This window comes from Hyaena hyaena, unplaced genomic scaffold, assembly GCF_003009895.1.
Source record: "Hyaena hyaena isolate Hyena2069 unplaced genomic scaffold, ASM300989v1 scaffold_46, whole genome shotgun sequence".
Classification (NCBI taxonomy): Eukaryota; Metazoa; Chordata; class Mammalia; order Carnivora; family Hyaenidae; genus Hyaena; species Hyaena hyaena.
In genome coordinates, this window is record NW_024080678.1 from 618,050 (window position 1) to 626,735 (window position 8,686).

Genomic DNA, 8,686 nt, shown 5'->3' on the forward strand with positions numbered 1-8,686 from the left:
ATGTCAGGGTGACCCCTTTGGGTGGAATAGTCAAGGAAGGCCTTTTGGGGGAGGAAATATTTTTTTTTTAATGTTTTATTTATTTCTGAGAGAGGGAGAGAGAGACAGAGAGACAGTGTGAGCAGAGGAGGGGCAGAGAGAGAGGGAGACACAGAGTCTGAAACAGGCTCTGGGCTCTGAGCTGTCAGCACAGAGCCCGACACGGGGCTCAAACCCACGAACCGTGAGATCATGACCTGAGCCGAAGTCGGACACTTAACCGCCTGAGCCGCCCAGGTGCCCCTGGGGGAGGAAATATTTAAGCAGAGCCCTGAATGGGTGCACAGCACAGGGCAGGGAGGCTCCCAGGCAGTGGAATGACCTGGCCAAAGGTCCTGAGGTAGGAAACAGCTCACGCAGCAGGCAGGGGGGAGGGGAGAATACCAGAGACAGCTCCGGGTCTGACTCTGCTCAGTTTTATGGTTGTACCTGCGTCCTAAACCGGAAAGGCCAGGCAGACCCATCCTCCCGTGGATGTCACCAAGCTGGACTGCTGCTTCCTGGTTCTGACTGCCTCCAGGCTCCCCCACCACCCCCAGTGACTGAGGCGGGCTGGCCAGGGGCAGAGGAGAGGAAGACAGAAGGAGGGTGCGCTAAAGCTGCATTGAAAGTCCCTCACGTCGCCACGGACCCTTGGGCTTTTCGGGGAGTGAAGGCTCTGCCGCGAAGCACGGCTGAGTCCTGGTCTGCAGCTGGTGGCCTTGGCCATCAGAGTCTGAGACACTCTTGAGGTGAATCAGTTCTTGGGGCAGAGAGAGAAGGAGATGGGGAAGGGGGAGGTAGGAGAGGAGGAGGGGAGAGGGGGGAGAGGGGAGGGATTTGGCTCAGAATGTCTTGGGTCTCTTCCCTCTGCAGCCCGGTCACACCCTTCCTCTGTGACATTTATTGCTGTGGACTTTTATGTTTCAGACACCGAGTCTTAGCATTCTGGAACACCAAGAACTTAGAGATCAAGCCAGGCGTGCCTAACACCCAGGTGAGGGGGAGGAGGGCCACAGGGCTGCACTCGAACCTCCCGGATCTGAGTCACACTCGCCCCCATGGTTGGACCCTCGGGCTCCAGTGCCAGGTTCCTGGGCCTTGGTGTCCCCAAGTCCCCTCACTAGGCTGCAATCGCAGGTGTGGCCATCTCTACATCCGTGAAATGGAAAAGATAAAAGAATGTGCCTGGGGGTGGGGGGAGGGGCACCTGGGAGGCTCAGTCGGTTAAGCCTCCGACTTTGGCTCAGGTCATGATCTCACGGTTCATGGGTTCGAGCCCCACGTCGGGCTCTGTGCTGACAGCTCGGAGCCTGGAGCCCCAGGCTTACCTAAGGCCGTCCGGCAAGCCTGTGGCAGGTCCGGGGCTGGCCCCTGGCTGGTGCTGGGTCACTGAGCTCACTGAGATTTGACGGCTGCTAGGACTTCTTCACCACCTGGGGAGATGTGCCGTGGAGACATCAAGCTGCTACTCACAGTCACACAGAGACTCAGACCATGTCCCCCAGGGGCACACGGATGTGACCACAGATGATGCTTGAGCACCTATGTACACCCCTTCACACACACGCGGACAAACTGACGCTCACAGGTGCGCACACGCACACACACACACTACCCACGCCTCCTCCTGGAGGCCCCCCACGACCTTCCCTGCCCCTCCCTTCATCCTTTGTCTCCCTCTGCCAGCCACATATTGTGGCTGTTTTCCCCAAAGCCCCAGCCTGTCACTTGAAAGAGGGGGGAGAGGGGCGCCTGGGTGGCTTAGTCGGTTGAGCGTCCGGCTTTCGCTTGGGTCATGATCTCGTGGTTCGTGGGTTCGAGCCCCGCGTCGGGCTCTGTGCTGACTGCCGGCTCAGAGCCTGGAGCCTGTTTCAGTCTGTGACTCCCTCTCTCTCTGACCCTCCCCTGCTCACTCTCTCTCTCTCCTCTCTCTCTCTCTCCTAGAAATAAATAAAACATTAAAAATTTTGAAAAAAAAAAAAAAAGAAAGAGGGGGGAGAGTTGTCAGCCCCCATCGGCACCCTGAAGCCAAAACTTCTGTTCCGGCCTTGGTGTGGCAGCCCCACCCCCACCCCGGAGGGCCCCGAGGAGGCCGCCGTGGGGCGGGGTTTCAGCCAGAACCAGCTCCCAGCTGAGGGCCTCCAGTTGGGGCCCCTCCTCCGACCCTCATTCCCCGCAAGGATGTCCTGGGGCAGCTAGGTGCTCTGACTGAAGCCTCTGGGGGGTGGGAGGGAAGCTGGGGGTCTGCGTGATCTCCACCATCCGGGCAGCTCAGCAAGGCCCAGCCCTCCGGAGCCCCCCACATTGTGTGAAAGACGGAGCCTCACAGCATCGGGGCTGGAAAGACTCCTCCTGTCCATCCAATCCCGCCCCTCCTCCCAGACGGGGTGGTTGAGGCTCAGAGAGGGGAGGAGATGTGCCCAGAGTCACACAGCAGAAGGAGACTCCCGGCCTGGGCTCTACCCTCCCGCACTCTGAAGGCTGTGGGGTCCATCACAAGCCCGCTGCCGACCCCGCAGAGCCCTGTCCCCCACTGCCCATCAGCCCCCTCGCCACAGCCTTCCAGGCCCTGCAGACACGGGCTCTGGTTCCCAAGGCAGAGGCCTCCTGGCTCCTTCGTGATGGTCTCCAGAGTCAGAGGCCTTCCCAGAGCCTGTCGAGACTCAGCTGTGATTTATTCCCTGTTTCCCTTCCTGTTTATTCAACCCCTTGGCAAAAAGCCCCAGGGGGAGAATTTATGAGCAAGAAGGAGGGAAGCGGGGAGGGAAGGGACGGGAGACCAGTGTGTGTGGATGAAAAGGCGGAGGAGAGGGGAGGGAGAACAGAATTCAAGGGAAAAGCAACACAGAGCGCGTGATTGTGTGAGAGAGAAAACGACCAGTGCTGGCTTCGCAGCGGGGCTGGCTGGTCCCGGAAAACCCTCCCTGAGCCCCTCGGCTGCACCCGATGCTCCCGTGGGACGCCCGGGGTCGGGAGCAGGGCTTGGGGTCCCCAAGCCACTCCCAGGGGGACAGGCAGATGGAGACGCTGCACCAAGGAACCGCCCACCACCTCAGAGTACCAGTGTCCCCCGCCCCCCAAGCTTCAGCAAAGCCCCTGATGGCACCATATACAGAAGGGGCTCCTTTAACAGAGCCAGACACCAGGCAAGAAACAGCCGGGGCCCCTGTTCTCACCGGTTCCTGACCCATTCGACACATGGCTTTGAGCAAGATGGGTTCCCTCCCTGTTTCCTCCTCTGCCCGGTGAGGGGGACCCTGGGTGGTGGCTAAGGGGCCCTCCAGCTCCGACAGCCGAAGGGTTTGTGATTCCAGAGGCCACCCAGCTAAATGTCACCTCAGCACGAACGCCTTGAGCTTCCTCCCTACCTCTGGTTCTACCTTTGGTCATGTTTGATAAGTTCCATAATGAAACATCAAATCACAACAAACGTTAAAAACATGCATCTTTCTGGGGGACCTGGGTGGCTCGGTCAGTTAAGCATCCAACTTTGGCTCGGGTAGTGATCTCACAGTTCACGAGTTCAAGCCCCACATCAGGTGAGCTCGAGCCCCATTTCCGGCTCCACACACACTCTCCCCCTCTCTTCCCTTCTCTCGCTTTTCCCCTCGCTCACTCTCTCTCACTCACACACAAATAAATTAAAAATTAAAATAAAACATAATACACCCTTCTGTGATGCCCATGGAATGCACAGTAAGCAGTCAGAGAAACCATTCCTGCTGCAGGGAGAAATCATGTGACACCAACAAATGAGTTTGAACCTGAGGGGCTTAGGAGGGTGCCTGGTACCCTGGGGTGTCAGAGGTTTGCAGGGGCTCGGGTGGTGATGCAACAGAAAAGTTAGGTGCACAGTTTCCTTTTGCAAACCTTGTTTGCAAAACCATGCTCCATTGTCAAGGTCAGGCACTTGGGTATTGGCAAGAGTTTTAAACCCTCCCACATAACATGTATTTAACCACTCTGCCCTGATGAATACATCCTGATTCGTGTTTTATCTTAGTGTTGTTAGGCATGGGCTTTCTCTCGCTTTTAAGTATGTCCACACAATTACTAACTTATTATTTTCGAAAGAGAAAAAAGAGTAATTGGGGTCAAATAAATATTTTCACGAAGTTAAAAAAAAAAATGCCCCCCGACTGTCCCCACCTCACGCCGCCTTCCCTCTCCCTCCCTCTCCTCTGCCCCTCCCTCCGGTGCTAACGGCAGGTGCCCATCCTCCCAGAGCGCCCCCTTCCCTCAAGCCCCTCTGCCCCACGGAGGCAGGACTGGGGAGGCCGGAGTGTGGCTGGGAATGAAGGAGGCAGGTCCAGGTGAGGTCTGAACCACCCTAGCATCAGGACTGATTGGTGCCAGGGCCTTACCATGCCCCTGAGATCACTCCCGATTGACAGGTGGCTCTGCTGACCCCCACGCCCAGCCTCCACATCCTAACCCGACACAGGACCTGGATGGAACCTACGGACTAGCAAGGCCAGCTGCCTGGTTGGAGAGAGGAGAGGCAGGGACATTTGTTCGAAGTCACAAAGCAGAGTCTGTGCGGATTAGACATGATCTGACCGGCCTGTCCCCTGCGTGGAAACTCACAGGGGCTCCCCCTGCCCGCGGGACAAGGTCAGATACCCTGACCTTGCCACACAGCCTTTCAAGATCCGCTCCTGCCCCCATCCAGCCCCACGGCCCACTGGGTTCACCAGCCACTCCCCCTTCCCCCCCACGCCGTCCTTCCCCTGATGGCTCGGACTCCGCCTTCATGATCGCCCAGGTCCTCCTCTCCGTGGGGTCTGCTGGCCCACGTGGCAGAGCTGGGATGGAAAGCAACACTCCAGAGCCCACACTCCTCACCACTGCCAGGGCGGGGACAGCCGGTGGAGACCCGGTTCCCTTCCTGGCACCTGGCGGGGCACAGGCGGTCTGCAGGCAGGGGATGGCGGCCCTTGGGGGCCAGCTGCCGGTGGCCTTGCCTCACCACCCTGCGTTCTTGGAAGCGTCAAAGAGAAGGAAAGTCTAGATCCGGGCTTGTGCTGGGTGGAAAGGAAGATTCTTCTGCTTTCCAGCCCGCCCCATGCCTTTATTTTTCTGGAGCCTGGGCAGGACCACATGAGGAGCAAATGCTGCCCTGGGTGCTCTGAGGTGGGGCCAGGGCTCTGTCCCGCCCCACTGTGGCCCCCTGACACTGACACCTGGCTCTCCCCTCCCCACCTGCCTGTCCACCGTCAGCCTCAGCATCAGCGAGGGATGCTCGCAGCGCTAGCGGACACAGCGGCCCATCCGAGAACATGGTTTGCACCTGCCTCTGTCTCTTCTTGTCTATCTGACCTGAGGCAAGAACTGGAAACCCCTCCTGCCTCAGTTGTTCCATCAGGGAGATGGGGGCAATAACAGTTCCCACCTCACAGGGCTGCTGTACCGAGGAAACAAGGTAGGACATGTTAAGGGCTTGGCGGTGTGCCCAGCACATGGGCGGAACGCTGGACGTGCCAGTCATTATCAGAGGGCAGCGGGCGCCGGGCCAGGCTTCATCCTCAGCTCAGCCAGCTGCGTGATGGTGGGCAGGTCACTCTATTCCTCCAGGGTTAAATGAGCACCATCATTGCATCACCTCATAGCACTGAACATGGCACGGTGGTGGCCCTTCTCGAGAGGATATTAGTGACAATAACGTGCTTGTCCTCCAGGAGCTGGCAAGGACTGGCCTCTCGCCCAGCAGCCATGACCCTGGGACGCTGTTCAGGAACTGCTCAGAGAGACCTGTGTGTGCAGGGGTGCAGCGGCAGAGAGCAGTGACACAAGGAAAGGACATCGCTTTTCTGGAGTGTCTGTCCCCTACAGGCTCCTTACCCTCTCCCGGATGCCTCCAGCGCAGCTTAGGAAATTGGCCAGAGGCAGTGGCTCTGTTTTGCTAGAGAAATAAAGAAGCAACTTGCGGCCTGATCATCTCCAAGGAGAGACTATTAGGGAGACATTCCCGAGCAAGGAAGAGGAGGAAAAAAAGAAGAGGGGAAAAAAGAAGAAGGAAAAGAAAACTAGGTCATGAATCTGGAGATCTGGAACTGGCTGCTGTGTGACCTTGGACAAGTCACCTGACCTCTCTGGACGTCAGTTTCATCTTGTGTCCAGTTCGTGGTTTGAGGGGAGGGCGGGGAAGGCTGATCAATCCGCCCTCACCCAGCTGGCCTGGGAAACCACGCTCTGTGGTCTGGGAGGGCCGTCCTGGGCCCCCACACAGGTCACTTCCCAGATTTCTCCCAGTCCATTGGGACGTACTGCATGGGAATGCCAAGCCCAGCTTTCCTCAAAGCCACTTCCAAGCTGCCTGTCACCCTCCGCCCCCATCCCCCACACTGTCCGACAGCCCCAAGGCAAAGGCAAAGGCTGGCGGAGTCCCATTCGGTGGGAAGCAACAGCGGAAGTTCGTGGCATACCTGCTATATGCTTTATGCCGGGTTCGGGGGGGGGGGGGTATTAAGTCCTCACCCTCATAATAACCCAACAAGGAAACTGTTCATGTTTTCATTTGATGAATGAGGAAACCGAGGCTCAGAGAGGCAAAGTCACTTGCCCAAGGACACCAGTCAGTATGATTCCAGTCCAAAGTCAGCTCTTATTCTCAACTTAGAGATGGGGAGCATGGGGGTTAGAGAGCATGGAGGCCGTCCTAAGCAGAGGCTAATGCCATGAGCGCTGTCCTCACCCCCGGATATGGCAAAGAGGTCCCCTTCCTTCTGGTTCTGAGAACTACCTCTGCAACTGCTCTTTCATGGAGGAAACAGCCATGAACCAAGCACCTACGGGCTCTAAGATGGGCGTAACCACCATGATCAACACACAGTCCCTGCCCTCGCGGAGCTGACGGTCCAGATCAGGAGACAGAGAGAGGTCAAGAGCATGCTGAGTGTCATAGCAGAGGGACCTGGGGGGCTATGGAAGCCTAAAGGAGGGATCCTAGCCTAATAAGAAATCAGGGAAGTCTTCCTGGAGGAGGGTACATGTACAAGCGGGTCTTCAATGAGCTCAGAGACAGAGGAAGGTCTCTCTTCTTCACTGCTATCTCCCTGGGATCGAGGGCAATGCCTGGCAAAAACGAACTCTCAAGAAAGAACGGCTGAAATGACTTGCTTAACTACAAGTTCCATGACAAATGTCAGATACCTTCAAGAATCATGTCAGGAAGGATCTGAAGAAGAAAAGGATGGGGCTGGGGGTGCCGAAGGTCCCCAACCTGGACTGGGGGGCCCCCAAGGGGCCAAGCCAGGACTAACCGAAGGAGGCACATCTGGCTCAGTTTGAACTAGGATTTCGACAGTTCCGGGGTTGGAAGTTTGGAAAGGCTGGGAAGCTGGGTCCCCTGTTAGAGGGGTTTGAGTCGAGTCTGGGTGACCACCTAGAAAGGATGCTGGAAAAATAAATAGGTCAAAGGGCTGGGTGGGAAGAGCTGTTCCTCTTCTGTGGCTGCATCTGGGATTCCCCTGCCCAACAGATGACTGCCTTCGGCCCCGCAAATAGAACCCCAGTGCAGGATGGGGCCTCACAGCACCCAAAACAGGGACTGCAAAGGATTATCGCAGGCCACTGATGACTCTCCCATTCCCCTCTGCCAGATTCTTCCCCAGCTCGCTTTGCAGCCATGGCTATATGGCCCACTTCTGGCTGACAGTATGCAAGAGTGTGTCTGCTGAGCAACTTCTAGAAAAGATCTTGTGTCCTCCCCACCTCTCACCCAACCACTGCTGGCTGGCCCTTTTCACCCTTCCTTGTGGGGGTAATGATGTGAGGACATGATGCTTGGCAGCTCTTCTGAGACCATGAGGCAACTAACTACAGGCTGAAAAGCAAGCACTGAGGAGAGCAATGTTTAGCAATTCTAAGATACACCGTATTTTCACATTGTGACGTCTTTGAAATCAAGATATGTCTTATAATAATCATTGGGGGTCAGAGTAAAACTGACTTTTTTTTTTAAATCCATGGAGGCACAGGATAGCCTGGGGATTTGCCCAATGCCACATAAAAATAGATGGTGGAACCAGGATTCCAATCCAGAAATTTCCATCTCAGCCCATAAAACATGGTCTGGAGGAGGGAGGGAAGGGAGCGCCAAAAGACCTAGCCCTCATTTACAGATGAGACAACTGAGGCCCAGAAAGGGTAAGCAATTTTTCCAACGCCACAGAGCCTGTCAGTGGTAGAGAAAGGATTTGAACCCAGGGAGCTCCGGCCCCAGCAACCAGCGTGTGCTTGTCTCATATGCAGCTAATTTACCCAGTGCCTTGACCCTGAAGTACCCAATACAAAGACAGGACTCTAGCAGCAGCATGCAGCCAGGCCCCAGACGGAGTCGGCGGTGTGGCCCTGCAGGGCTCTTCAAAGCAGAGTGACTCAGGCTGCCTTCTCACCGCCTGCCTCCTTCATCGACAAACAGCGATCATCAGGCAGCCCCTGGGCCCCTGGACCGGGCAGCACACCGGGTTCCTGAGCCGGCCCGGTAGCCTGGCACCCCAAGGCTGTGCCCGGATCTGCAGAGTAACCCTACAGTGTCCCAAGGCCATGTTCAAAGAGGCAGCGGGAGCAGGGCCAGGGGCGCGTGGATGCCAGCCCAGCCCTCAGTCCCCGTGGAGGCCGCGGGCCCCGCGTCCCCAGGCAGCGGGAAGGGCAGCGGGGAAGG

At 57.0% G+C, this 8,686-nt stretch overlaps 1 long non-coding RNA gene across 1 annotated transcript; it reads left to right on the forward strand.

Annotated features, from left to right (window-relative positions):
- The first annotated feature begins 510 nt into the window (after window positions 1–510).
- On the forward strand, window positions 511–1,757 carry LOC120230738. The gene is made up of 3 exons (XR_005528148.1): window positions 511–770; window positions 949–1,015; window positions 1,441–1,757. It is a non-coding gene; the product is annotated as an uncharacterized LOC120230738 (long non-coding RNA).
- The last annotated feature ends 6,929 nt before the right edge of the window (window positions 1,758–8,686 follow it).